Source organism: Bos taurus, chromosome 19, assembly GCF_002263795.3.
Source record: "Bos taurus isolate L1 Dominette 01449 registration number 42190680 breed Hereford chromosome 19, ARS-UCD2.0, whole genome shotgun sequence".
NCBI classification, from domain to species: domain Eukaryota; kingdom Metazoa; phylum Chordata; class Mammalia; order Artiodactyla; family Bovidae; genus Bos; species Bos taurus.
The window spans coordinates 31,499,085-31,513,147 of record NC_037346.1 but is presented as its reverse complement, the minus strand read 5'-3'; the positions used below and the strand labels follow the sequence as shown (position 1 = coordinate 31,513,147).

Here is a 14,063-nt window from a genome sequence, read left to right as displayed (position 1 = left end):
GAGGTCCCTAGAAGTAAAATCCATGATTGTGGAAGAGGACATGCTGGACTGCAGGCTCTAGGAGGTTTCCACTTCATGCTGTTCTACATTGTCTCCAGCAAATCATACAAATTACCACGTCATTGTCTCTACCAGTTTAAGGCTCCAGCGACTCCTGCTCTATGGAAACAGATGTTAGCTCTAGATTCACCATTCCTTCCAGATGCACGAGTAGCAAGTAGCAATCTGCCCTGAGATCTCAGTTCTCTAATGGGTCTGAGAAAAGCATGATTTTCAGTGTTTCAGCTCTTTTCCTGTTATAAGGACAAGAATGATGACCTCCAAGCTCTTTAAATTTTGGAACTGAAACCAGAAGTCTGGATCATTTATTTTGAAACTATATTCAATACCTAAGCAAACCAAATGGTGACTGCAGCCATGAAATTAAAAGACGCTTGCTCCTTGGAAGAAAAGCTATGACAAACCTAGGCAGCATAATAAAAAGCAAAGACATTACTTTGCCAACAAAGGTCCATATAGTCAAAGCTATGGTTTTTCCAGTAGTCACGTATGGATGTGAGAGTTGGACCATAAAGAAAGCTGAACACTGAAGAATTAATGCTTTTGAACTGTGGTGTTGGAGAAGACTCTTGAGAGTCCCTTAGACTGCAAGGAGATCAAACCAGTCAATCTTAAAAGAAATCAGTCCTGAATATTTATTGGAAGGTCTTATGCTGAAGCTGAAGCTCCAATTCTTTGGCCACTTGATATGAAGAACTGACTCATTAGAAAAGACACTGGTGCTGGAGAAGGCAGGAGGAAAAGGGGACTACAGAGAATGAGATGGTTGGATGGAATCACCGACTCAGTGGACATGAGTTTGAGCAAGCGCTGGGAGTTGGTGATGGACAGGGAAGCCTGGCGTGCTGTACTCCATGAGATCTCAGGGCCAAACACAACTGAGGAACTGAACTGAACTGAAGCAAACAATCAGTCAAGTTTGAGAATTAAATAAAGACCTTTTTAGATGTGAATCAACTGAGAAATGTCCAATAACTGAGGAGTTCTTTCATGAGAGGACAAAGTACAGAAATAAAAAATTGGAAGCCATTGGATCTGAGAAGTAGTAGGTTTACTCTAGCAAGCAGAGATGGGTGATCTCAGGATGACAGCTGATGAATCCATGATCTGTAGAGAAGCAGGAGGTTTGGGGAATCTCTAGGGAATTACTATGAAGGAAGTAGGTTCCATATAGGTAGGCTGCATAATTTGAGAATATAGTAAAGACACACCATTCTCTTGTCAACAAGAGAAAAGAAAGGCAAATTAGAAACTGTGTTGCAGGGCTGGGAACTGTTTAAGAAAGTCATGGTTGGCTTCCAGTTCCAGCAATAACCTGAACAACCATCTAGCAACAAAATATCAAAAAATGATTATTTAACATGTGTGCCTGAGCTGGCAAGAAAATAAGGAAAATCCTCAGAGGCCAATTACAGAGCAAATGCAAGAAACCGGCAGCCTGAGCTTTGAAGCTGTTGACTACCCAAAGGGCACCCATATTACTTTGTTACCAAAATACTCGCTTTTAACAACTGCCCAGGGAAAGGAGACAGCGTCTAGGAATGTTCCCTCCCAGAAAATGTCCCTTGCCAGACAAAGTAAAGAATTACATACAAAAATTCCTGTGACTAGAGGACACCTTCAGTGAGAGAGAGAACTGGTGTGGGGGGTGAGCAGGAATACTGAAATACACCCGCTAAAGCAGGTACCAAAGAAAATTACCTAGCATGTCTTTATCTATGCTAGGGTGAAATGAAAACAAAAATCTTTCTTCATAATTTGCAACTATGACCTGGCTTTTATATGGATTTGAGGTCCACATTTATGTGGTAGGGTTATTATAAAAACAGGCAAAGTAAATAATAAGCTAAGAAGTTAGTTTAAAATGATTCCACAAATTTATAATGCCTGCGGGCAGGATTAAGCGCAATTTTTTTCAAAGATAGTGTCTTTAACTTAGACGTCAAAGAATTCTCACTGTCCTACTGATAAATTTTCTTTTTTTTAAATATAAATTTATTTATTTTAATTGGAGGTTAATTACTTTACAATATTGTCCAGAATAAAAAACAAAATAATATATAATGACAAACCATACAAAGAAAAAGATACCATGAGTGAGAATAAGTCAACATAATAAAGAATAGAATTATATCTGAAAGGACTTCAGATAGGAGAGTTGGATGAAGGCGGCCACAAAGGACAAATTTCCAATTGTAAGATAAATAACTACTGGGGATGTAATCGTAGAAGGCAATGGCAACCCACTCCAGTACTCTTGCCTGGAAAATCCCATGGGCGGAGGAGCCTGGTAGGCTATAGTCCATGGGGTCGCTAGGAGCCGGACACGACTGAGCAACTTCACTTTCACTTTTCACTTTCATGCATTGGAGAAGGAAATGGCAACCCACTCCAGTGTTCTTGCCTTGAGAATCCCAGGGACGGGGGAGCCTGGTGGGCTGCTGTCTATGGGGTCTCACAGAGTCAGACACGATTGAAGCGACTTAGCAGCAGCAGCAGCAGCAGGGGATGTAGTGGACAATATGATGACTATGGCTGACCATGCCACATGGTACATTTGAAAATTGCTAGGAGAGTAAATCCTAAAAGCTCTCATCATAAGAAAAAAAATGGTAACTATGTGAGATGACAATAGTAGCTAAACCTATTGTGATCACTTTACAAAATGTATGTATGTCAAGTTATTAGGCTGTACACCTTAAACATATACAGCATTGTATGTCAAATATACCTCAGTAAAACTGGAAGAAAATAACATAAATAAAAAATTATGATTGCATTATAAAACATTTTCAAATTCAAGATGTGGTTAAAATAAATTCTATTTAATGCAAATTATTTTTAAAAATTATTTCAGAGGTTGTTTTTATTAGATATAAATAAGAATATTTTAAATGATTATAGAAATAAAATTGGAATAAAAAAAAGTATGAGTAAGGAAGAAAAGGTTAACCAAAATGACCGGAAGAAAGATAATGAAAAGAAACAGCTAGGACTTATATACGGACTTCCCTGGTGGCTCAGCAGTAAAGAATCTGCCTTCCAGTGCAGAAGATGCAGGTTCAATCCCTGGATCAAGACCATCCCCTGGAGAAGGAAATGGCAACCCACTACATTTCTTGTCCAGGAAATCCCATGGACAGAGGAGTCTGGTAGGCTACAGTCTATGGAGTCCTACAAGTGTTGGACACAACTCAGCGACTAAAACAACAACTTATATAAGTGTGTTGGGGTCAGGGGAGAAGTCCTGATTTGTTACTTGGTTGTGAACTGAGAGAGCTATTCTACTAAAGACCTATAAAGTTTGGCCCAGGAACTTTTACCACAAAACATGCCAAATTAAGCTGAATGGAAGGCTTGGTGAAAACTGTGAGTGAAGCACCTAAGCCGGTACACATGGAAGAGAAGGGTTTGGTTCACGCCAAGCTTGCAGTGACCTGCCAAGGTCGTTAACCTGGTTTTTGACCCTACTCGAGAGCTGTTCTGGCTGCAGCAGTGGCCACTGCCTGGCTCCAGCTCCAACATTCCACTGATGGTCAGCACCACCAACCTCCCAATCCCATCACTACCCCACCATCTCCCAGGTTTCTCTTCCAACCACTGTTGCCAACTCAGTTATCACTGGGCCCTTCTCAACTCAATCACATTCACAAGTCTATCTCCTAATCAAGAGATAGATTTCCATTTCAATGACAATCTCCTCCAGTTACTCAAGTCAGAAAGTTGAACGATCCATCTTTCCTACTTTCCCCCCTCCCCTAAATGGAAATCACCAAAACCTATCAATTATGTTCCCCCTTAAAGGAGAGCTATAAAGTACTGTATATATGTTAATTCCAAACTCCTTAGTACAATACAAAAAATAGATAACCAACAAGGACCTACTATAAATAGCACAGAGAACTATACTCAACATCTTGTAATAACCTATAAGGGAAAAGAATCTGAAAAAGAATTATATATATGTGTCTAATATAATAATTGATATATTAATTAATAATTAATATACTAATTAACAATTATTGGGCTTCCCTGGTAGCTCAGTAGTAAAGAACCCACCTGTCAATGCAAGCGATTTGCATTTGATCACTGGGTCAGGAAGATTCCCTGGAGAAGGGAATGGCCATCCTCTCCAGTATTCCTCCCTTGAGAATTCCATGGACAGAGGAACCTGGAGGGCTACAGTCCATGGGGTCGCAAAGAAGGTGACAGGACTTAGTGACTAAACAGCAACAATTAATAATTATCAATTAACATACTGTATTAATAATTAATTATATTATCAACAAATATATTAATGATTAACTATATATTATTAATATATATCTGAATTGCTATGCTATACACCTGAAACAGAACATTGTACATCTACTATACTTCAATAAAAATATTTTAATTAAAAAAGAGATATAAAAATCAGATATGCCTTTGTTTTCATTCTCAGGGACCCACCTTAGGTCAGAGCCCCACTGAGGTGTCTGTGTCTCCAGGCAGGATCCCTTCAGCCCGTCTTCACCTTGACCATCTTGCAGCAGATGTCCTCTGAGGCTGATAAGATGTGTTTTGTGGTCCCTCATTTGCACCAGCCTCTGCCAAGACTTGCAAAGAGCCCTGGTAGCATGCCCATTGGCCATGTGCTTTGTAAAATTTTGCAAAAGTAAGGTGCTGTAACCACAATTGGTTAAGACTGTTGACACTCTGCCCCGCTTCTCCTCCATCACACTTCCTTTTGTTTCAGGTGGATCTGGGCATTGAGCCAAGGAGAAGTTAAGCTGGGATTACACTTGCAGTTTAGTTAGATACATGTACATGGTTTGTAGTCACTTCCACATAGAGGTAAGTTGTTATTTATGGCTCCCAAATAAGAATGACTTCCAGAAATATCAATACTACTACCATCTCTATGCCCACTGTTCTAGCATCATGACATAAAGCCATCAAAGAAACGCTGAATAATTAGTCATCCATTAAAAGAGTATTTATATTAGTAACCACACAAGAAAATCTGATATGCCATGTCAAAATCATATGGCTCATAATACATGACATAACCTTGAAAGGTCTTCTTAGATTTGATAAACAAACCTAGAAACCTATATAAGACCACCAGTAAATTGTAAAGATGAAAGAAACTTTTAAACTCTTAATAATAAATAAAGTTTCCATTAACCACGCTGGAGGATAAACTAAATTATCTTTCTATTCTGTCAATAGGAAGTGATATAACAAAATTACTGTCATGTGAAGAGGTGAACCAAAGGTTGAATTCTGCTAACATCAGGGGAAATCTTTTATAGAAGTATGTTGGCAGTAAATTAATAAAATATGTTATTTTCCCAGTTTTCATTATTTTTCTCAGCATTTTAAAATGTATAATTTGTTGTGCTTTCTCTCATTCTAAACACATATTCACTTTTATATCTAATTTTGTATTTTTTAATTCTTTTTTTTTCTTAAAAAGAGAACCTCCCCCATTATAGAACAAACTTTTGATTATCAGGGATAGGGGAAAGACTGGGGGTGGAAAGTTGAGAGTTTGCGACTGACATGTACACGCTGCTATATTTAAAATAGATAACTGACAACGACCTACTGTATAGCACAGGGAGTGAAGTGAAAGTTGCTCAGTTGTGTCTGACTCTTTGCGACCCCATGGACTATACAGTCCATGGAATTCTCTAGACCAGAATACTGGAGTGGGTAACCTTTCCCTTCTCCAGGGGAGCTTCCCAACCCAGGGACTGAACCCAGGTCTCCCTCATTGCAGGCGGATTCTTTACCAGCTGAGCCACCAGGGAAGTATAGTGCAGGAAACTGCTCAGTATTATGTAATAACAACCAAAATGGGAAGATAATTTGTAAAAGAATGGACAGACGTATAACTGAATCAGTTTCTGTACACCTGAAACTATCACAGCATTGTTAGTCAACTCTACTCCAATATAAAATTAAGAAGTTTTTAAAAAAGGTTATCTGTTCAGTATTTTTGTTTTTATTAAGTGAAATGTCTTCATCTTAAATAGACTCTATATAACGAGCTATGATTTTTCTAGTAATCATGTACAGATGTGAGAGTTGGTTCATAAAGAAGGCTGAGCACCAAAGAATTGATGCTTTTGAACTGTGATGCTGAAGAAAACTCTAAAGAGTCCCTTGGACTGCAAGAAGATCCCACCAGTCCATCCTAAAGGAAATCAGTCCTGAATATTCAATAGAAGGACTGTTGCTGAAGCTGAAGCTCCAATACTTTGGCCACTGATGCTAAGAGCCCACTCACTGGAAAAGACTCTGATACTGCGAAAGATTGAGGGCAGGAGGAGAAGGGAGCAACAGAGGATGAGATGGTTGAATGGCATCATCAACTCATTGGACATGAATTTGAGCAAACTTCAGGAGATAGTGAAGGATAGGGGAGGCTGGCATGTTGCAATCCATGGGATCTCAAAGAGGGAGGAGGGTTCAGGATGGGGAACACAGGTATACCTGTGGCGGATTCATTTTGATATATTAAAAAATAAAATAAAAAGATTTGGACACTACTTAGCAGCTGAACATCATCATCAAAGCACATCTTTGGAGCCTGGCACCTGGTTGTGAATGCGACCTGCTCAGCTTGGCTTTCCCTCCCTCATCCTTGTGTCTTCATGGAAGTGCAGTGAAGTGAAGTGAAAGTTGGTCAGTTGTGTCCAACTCTTTGTGACCCCAGGGACTTAGTCCATGGAATTCTCCAGGCCAGAATACTGGAGTGGGTAGCCTTTCCCTTCTCCAGGGAATCTTCCCAACCCAGGGATCAAACCCAGGACTCCCACATTGTAGGCAGATTCTTTACCAGCTGAGCCACAAGGGAAGCTCAAGAATGCTAGAGTGGGTAGCTTATTTCTTCTCCAGAGGGTTTTTCCGACCCAGGAATCAAACTGGGGTCTCCTGCATCGCAGGTAGATTCTTTACCAACTGAGCTATGAGGACCTTCCCCAATTAACCTGTCTATATGCAGTACCTTCCTCTGGGTTCTTCCCCATAACACATGTCTCTCAGGTGTCAATCATTTATCACATTCATCAACATTATATTTGTTTTCACTTTGATTTTCATGTTTTCCTCAGTAGATTCCAAACTCCCTAGGAGCAGAGCTCAGAACTATCTCAGTGTTGGTATCTAGCATACAGTAGGTGCTCCGTAAATACTTATGGGATGAATGAAGTACAGGACTGTGGGTGTGAAAAGATAGTGTAAGATGAAGTAGAACTAAACAAGGTTCATTTCAGGAGGAGTTTCTGAACAGGACTTGAAGATAAATAGCCTGAATAACTAGTGAGCCAAGTAGTTGTGATTTTACTATACTCTCTACCACCACCTCGCCCCTCTCCCCACCACCAATGTTCTATTCTTAAAGAAAAAGTGAAGTCACTCAGTCATGTCCAACTCTTTGCAACCCCATGGACTGTAGCCCACCAGGCTCCTCTGTCCATGGGATTCTCCAGGCAAGAATACTGGAGTGGGTTGCCGTTTCCTTCTCCAGGGGATATTCTCGACCCAGGGATCAAACCCAGGTCTCCCACATTGTAAAGAAATTCTTAAAGAAATGCCTGGGTAAATAACACACTAATGAATAGAAATGCCAAATACCACTGATGAACATAGAGGCAAAAATTCTCAACAAAATTCTAGCAAACAGAATCCAACAGCATATTAAAAAGATCATACATCATGACCAAGTGGGCTTTACCTCAGGGATGCAAGGATTCTTCAATATTCACAAATCAATTAATGTGATACACCACATTAACGAACTGAAAGATAAAAGCCATATGATTATCTTAATCGATGCAGAGAAGGCTTTTGACAAAATACAACACCCATTTATGGTTAAAAAAACTCTCCAGAAAGCAGGCATAGAAGGAACATACCTCAACATAATAAAAGCCATATGTGATATTCATAGCAAACATTATCCTCAATGGTGAAAAATTGAAAGCATTTCCCCTAAAGTCAGGAACAAGACAAGGGTGCCCACTCTCACCCTCACCATTCAACATAGTTTTGGAAGTTTTAGCCACAGCAATAAGAAAAGAAAAAGAAATAAAAGGAATCCAGATTCAAAAAGAAGAAGTAAAACTCTCACTGTTTGCAGATGACATGATCCTCTACATAGAAAACCCTAAAGACACCACCAGAACACTACTAGAAGCTAGTCAATGAATATAGCAGTTTCAGGATATAAAATTAATACACATTAATTAATACACAAGGGATATCCCTTGCATGCCTATACACTAACTGAGAAAACAGAACGAGAAATTAAGGGAATGATCCCATTCACCATTGTGATGAAAAGAATAAAATACTTAGGAATAAATTTACCTAAAGAAACAGAAGACCTATATATAGAAAACAATAAACATTGATGAAAGAAATCAAAGATGACACAAATAGATGGAAAAATATACCACATTCATGAATCAGAGGAATCAATATATTGAAAATGAGTATACCACCCAAAGCAATCTATAGATTCAATGCAATCCCTATCAAGCCACCAACGGTATTTTTCACAGAACTAGTAACAGATAATTTCGTCATTTGTATGGAAATACAAAAAACCTTGAATACCCACAGCAAACTTGAGAAAGAAGAATGGAACTTGAGGAATCAATCTGCCTGACTTCAGACTATACTACAAAGCTACAGTCACCAAGATAGTATGGTATGGGCACAAAGACAGAAATGTAGATCAATGGAACAAAATAGAAAGCCCAGAGATAAATCCACACACCTATGGACACCTTATCTTTGACAAAGGAGGCAAAAATATATAATGGGGAAAAGACAATCTTTTTAACAAGTGGTGCTGGAAAACTGGTCACTCACCTGTAAAAGAATGAAATTAGAACACTTTCTAACACCATACACAAAAATAAACTCAAAATGGATTAAAGATCTAAATGTAACACCAGAAACTATAAAACTGCTAGAGGAAAACATAGGCAAAACACTCTCTGACATAAATCACAGCAAGATCCTGTATGACCCACCTCCCAGAGTAATGGAAATAAAAGCAAAAATAAACAAATGGGATCTAATTAAACTTAAAAGCTTTTGTACAACAAAGGAAAATATAAGCAAGGTGAAAAGATAGCCATAGGAATGGGAGAAAATAATAGCAAACAAAGCAACTGACAAAGAATTAATCCCAAAAATATACAAGCAACTCCTGCAGCTCAATTTCAGAAAAATAAACTACCCAACCAAAAAATGAGCCAAAGAACTAAACAGACATTTCTCCAAAGAAGACATACAGATGGCTAACAAACACATGAAAAGATGCTCAATATCACTCATTATCAGAGAAATGCAAATCAAAACCACAGTGAGGTACCATCTCACGCCAGTCAGAATGGCTGCTATCAAAAAGTCTACCAACAGTAAATGCTGAAGAGGGTGTGGAGAAAAGGGAACCATCTTACACTGTTGGTGGGAATGCAAACTAGTACAACCACTATGGAGAACAGTGTGGAGATTCCTTAAAAAACTGGAAATAGAATTGCCATATGACCCAGCAATCCCACTGCTGGGCATACACACCGAGGAAACCAGAAATGAAAGAGACACTTGTACCCCAGTGTTCATCGCAGCACTGTTTACAATAGCCAGGAAATAGAAGCAACCTAGATGTCCATCAGCAGACGAATGGATAAGGAAGCTTTTGTATATATACACAAAGGAATATTACTCAGCTGTTAAAAAGAACACATTTGAATCAGTTCTAATGAGGTGGATGAAACTGGAGCCTATTATACAGAGTGAAGTAAGTCAGAAAGAAAAACAGCAATACAGTATATTAACATATATATATGAAATTTAGAAAGATAGTAACGATGACCCTATATGCAAGACAGCAAAAGAGACACAGATATAAAGAATAGACTTTTGGACTCTGTGGGAGAAGGCGAGGGTGGGATGAATTGAGAGGATAGCATTGAAACATGTATATTACCATATGTGAAATAGATGATCAGTCCAAGTTCAATTCATGAAACAGGGCACTCAAAGCCAGTGTACTGGGACAACCCAGAGGGATGGGATGGGGAGGGAGGTGGGAGGGGGGTTCAAGACAGGGGGACACATGTATATCCTTGGTTGATTCATGTCAATGTATGGCAAAAACCACCACAATATTGTAAAATAATTATCCTCCAATTAAAATAAAGTGAAACAGGAAAGTGAAAAAGTTGGCTTAAAGCTCAACATTCAGAAAATGAAGACCATGGCATCTGGTCCCATCACTTCATGGGAAATAGATGGGGAAACAGTGGAAACAGTGTCAGACTTTATTTTGGGCAGCTCCAAAATCACAGCAGGTGGTAATCGCAGCCATGAAATTAAAAGACTCTTACTCTTTGGAAGGAAAGTTATGACCAACCTAGATAGCATATTCAAAAGCAGACATTACTTTGCCAACAAAGGTCCGTCTAGTCAAGGCTATGGTTTTTCCAGTGGTCATGTATGGATGTGAGAGTTGGACTGTGAAGAAAGCTGAGCGCTAAAGAATTGCTGCTTTTGAACTGTGGTGTTGGAGAAGACTTTTGTGAGTCCCTTGGAGTGCAAGGAGATCCAACCAGTCCATCCTCAAGGAGACCAGTCCTGCGTGTTCATTGAAAGGACTGATGCTGAGGCTGAAACTCTAGTACTCTGGCCACCTCATGCAAAGAGTTAACTCATTGGAAAAGACCCTGATGCTGGGAGGGATTGGGGGCAGGAGAATAAGGGGACGACAGAGGATGAGATGGCTGGATGGCATCACCGACTCCATGGATATGAGTTTGAGTGAACTCCGGGAGTTGGTGATGGACAGGGAGGCCTGGCGTGCTTCGATTCATGGGGTTGCAAAGAGTTGGACACGACTGAGTGACTGAACTGAACTGAACTGAATTAAAATAAATTAATTAATTTAAACAAGAAGAAATGCCAAAGCTTCAAGTGATAAACTGAAGGAGAGAAGAGCTTATGCATAGGAAGAGAGAAAAAGAAAAGAAACAGGGAGGGAGGGAGGAAGGAAGAGAAGTGTGAAAAAGAAAAAGTGAAAAGAAGGGAGGATGGAAGGAATTAAACATCATTATAAAAAATAAGAAAACTTAGGTAGCATCTCAAGAAAATTACTTATTTAACTAAAAGTGGGTGTGGTTAATATAAAACCTCAAAGAGAAGAAAATATGGGACAAATGGACCCACATAAGTAGCAATGCATGTCTGCATGCTCAGTCACTTCAGTCATGTCCAACTCTTTTGTGACCCCATAGACTGTAGCCCACCAGACTTCTCTGTCAATGGGATTCTCCAGGCAAGAATACTGGAGTGGGTCACCATCCCCTCCTCCAGGGGATCTTCCTGACCCAGGGATCGAACCCCCATCTCTTACATCAGCAAGAGGGTTCTTTACCACCAGAACCACTGGGAAGCCCGTAAGAAGCACACTCTCATCTATTGAATACATTCAAGTTTCCTGTTTGATTCTATCATTCACTCTGGAGCCTTTAGGAAAATCCATTGGCCTTGCCTGTCCGTTTATCCATAGGGCATGCAGATCAGTTGGAGAACACGGCTGAGTGTATGAGTGTGGGCAGTGGACAATGGATCAAGGGACATCTTTCTGAAGGAGCTTTGTCTCCTGTTTGTCCTGCCACAGGATAAGGGAGGGAGAACAAAAGGGGAGGAGAGAAGGAAGAAAGAAAACCATACCCTGTTTGATAATGAAGATCACAGCACTCAAGATCTGAGCTAAAATGCACAGATGAAAGTTTAAGACATATTTTCTGAAATATTCTATACATCACATGCACTGAATTGGTACCGCAATCTCCTAGGTACTGTCAGCTAAAAGGTGGAAAGGGAAGCATTGAAATGAGACTACATATTTTGCTCCTTGAGGCCTATTTCTGCACTGAGAATGTCCTTAGATAAAGCTGCCTTTTGGAGACAGCAAAATCAAACAACTGGGAAGCCCCTCAGGGGAGCATTTGGTCCTGTTCATTGGATGAGCAGATTCAGAGAGGTGAAATGATATAGCCAAGTTCTCAGAGCTAGCAAGTGTTAGTCGCTGACTCTGTGACCCCAGGGACTGTAGCTCACCTGGCTCCCCCGTCTAGAAAATTCTCCAGGCAAGAATACTGGAGTGGGTTGCCCTCCCCTTGTCCAAAAGATCTTCCCAACCCAAGGATCAAACCCAAGTCTCCTGTACTGCAGGCAGATTTTTTACTGTCTGAAACACCAGGGAGGCCCAGGGGTAAGAGCTAAATAGAGGCTCCCCAGCTCCCAGGCTGACTTACTTTGCACAGAATCTCTAGATCAGGATCACTGATTTGTAAAAAAAAAAAAAAAAAAAAGAAAGAAAGAAAGAAAGAAATCTTGAGCAGCAAAAGGAACATCAGGAGACCACTTGCTAAAAATGGGCAAGCAGAGTGACTGCCTAGACTAGGAAAAGAAACATAGTTGCCAGAATCACCAGATGGAAAGGGAAGTTATTAAAACTCAATTTTACTATTGTATTGATTTAAGCAAGAATATAGCAGCAGGATAGGTTTGCCCAGAGATGCTAGAATTACTACGCTAGAACTACTGTCTACGTAATTCAGGCTACGGAATTACTAGTAGAAAGTAGCCCATAACATAAATGCTCATTTTGCACAAGTTCAAAGAGAACTGATTTTCACTGCAATCTGTTAAGGAAAAAAGAGATGACATTTTAGCACTAGCTGCCATCAGCTGCAAGTACTGATATTCTGGAAACAATGCAAATGATTGACATGGCAAAGCCCCAGATTGGAATGGGTCCTGGGTGCTTAATGCATTTTGTAACTTGGTTATGACTTCAAGGAAGTTGTCAGCATGTTCTAAGCAAATGGCTCACAGGGCAGCACATTCAGGATTTATCAGGGTTAGGTTGCTAGGTGTAAATTGTGTCAAGTCAGTCAATTCAGCCGCTCAGTCACGTCCGACTCCTTGCAACCCCATGGACTGCAGCACACCAGGTCTCCCTGTCCATCACCAACTCCCAGAGTTTACTTAAACTCATGTCCATTGAGTTGATGATGCCATGCAACCATGTCATCCTCTGTCATCCCCTTCTCTCACCTTCAATCTTTCCCAGCATCAGGGGCTTTTCAAATGAGTCAGTTCTTCACAGTTCGTAGATTGTGTAGATGTTTGCAAATGCTGATATGTGTATGAGTTCCTCAAGGACAAGATGGAAATTAAAAAGAATGGGGAAACTTACCAATGGATGCAGGCAGACCTAGAATTTGAGATTATTACAATAGCCCTTGATGTTGCAGTCCCAAACAATGAGATTTGGTTGAAGTTTACCAACAGCATTGCTAAGCTGCCAGATTTCTAAGCCATGGATCAAAATCTATACTTTTTTGTTTGCTTATGTTCATTTTTGAGTCCAAAAATAGGTCTTTTTATGAAACTGTGAAATGGAATAACTCCTGCCATATCGATAAACAAGGATGTCACAGCTATCTGAGATTCTGGCCCTCCACGTGTAAGCCGGTGAGTCCTAAGGGAATTCAAGAAGAACCTGCTGGCAAGCTACAGTGCCTACAGACACTCTTTACAGACAGGTGGGGGTGGGGAGGGGGTATAAAAACACAGGATGCTGGCCCCAAATAGCTGAGATGCATATGAAAGAAGTGATTTCAATAAACCCAGAGGCTTGCATTTTCCCATATACAGAAGAGGACTAAATGCTTTGATATATCTGGTTTTCCTTAATTAACAGTAATCTTTTGATATTCAGACTACCTGCCCCTTGCAGCAAACTTCTATATAACCTGACCTCTTCCCCCACCTCCTCAGAGCAATTTCTCAGGGCTACCTGAGTTGCTGCCTCCTGGGCTTGAAGTTCTAAGAATTCCTGCTGAATAAAACAAAACTCTTAACTTTCTTCTTGGGCCTCCCTGGGGGCTCAGTGGTAAAGAATCCTCCTGCCAACAGAGGAGACACAG

The 14,063-nt window shown here is 40.1% G+C and overlaps 1 long non-coding RNA gene across 4 annotated transcripts in view; it reads right to left on the bottom strand.

Moving 5' to 3' along the window:
• The window catches only part of LOC112442572 (uncharacterized), a 39,664-nt gene that overhangs the window by 14,005 nt on the left and 11,596 nt on the right, over nucleotides 1-14,063 (bottom strand). The window contains exons 1-2 of one of the 4 annotated variants that reach the window (XR_009491708.1): nucleotides 4,513-5,245; nucleotides 4,120-4,239 (exon numbers count right to left, since the gene is read on the bottom strand). The exons of 2 other annotated variants lie outside the window; for them this stretch is intronic. This is a non-coding gene — a long non-coding RNA (uncharacterized lncRNA). Of the gene's footprint in view, nucleotides 1-4,119; nucleotides 4,240-4,512; nucleotides 5,246-14,063 lie in introns of those variants that run through there. One more of the 4 variants, XR_009491707.1, reaches the window with a different exon arrangement.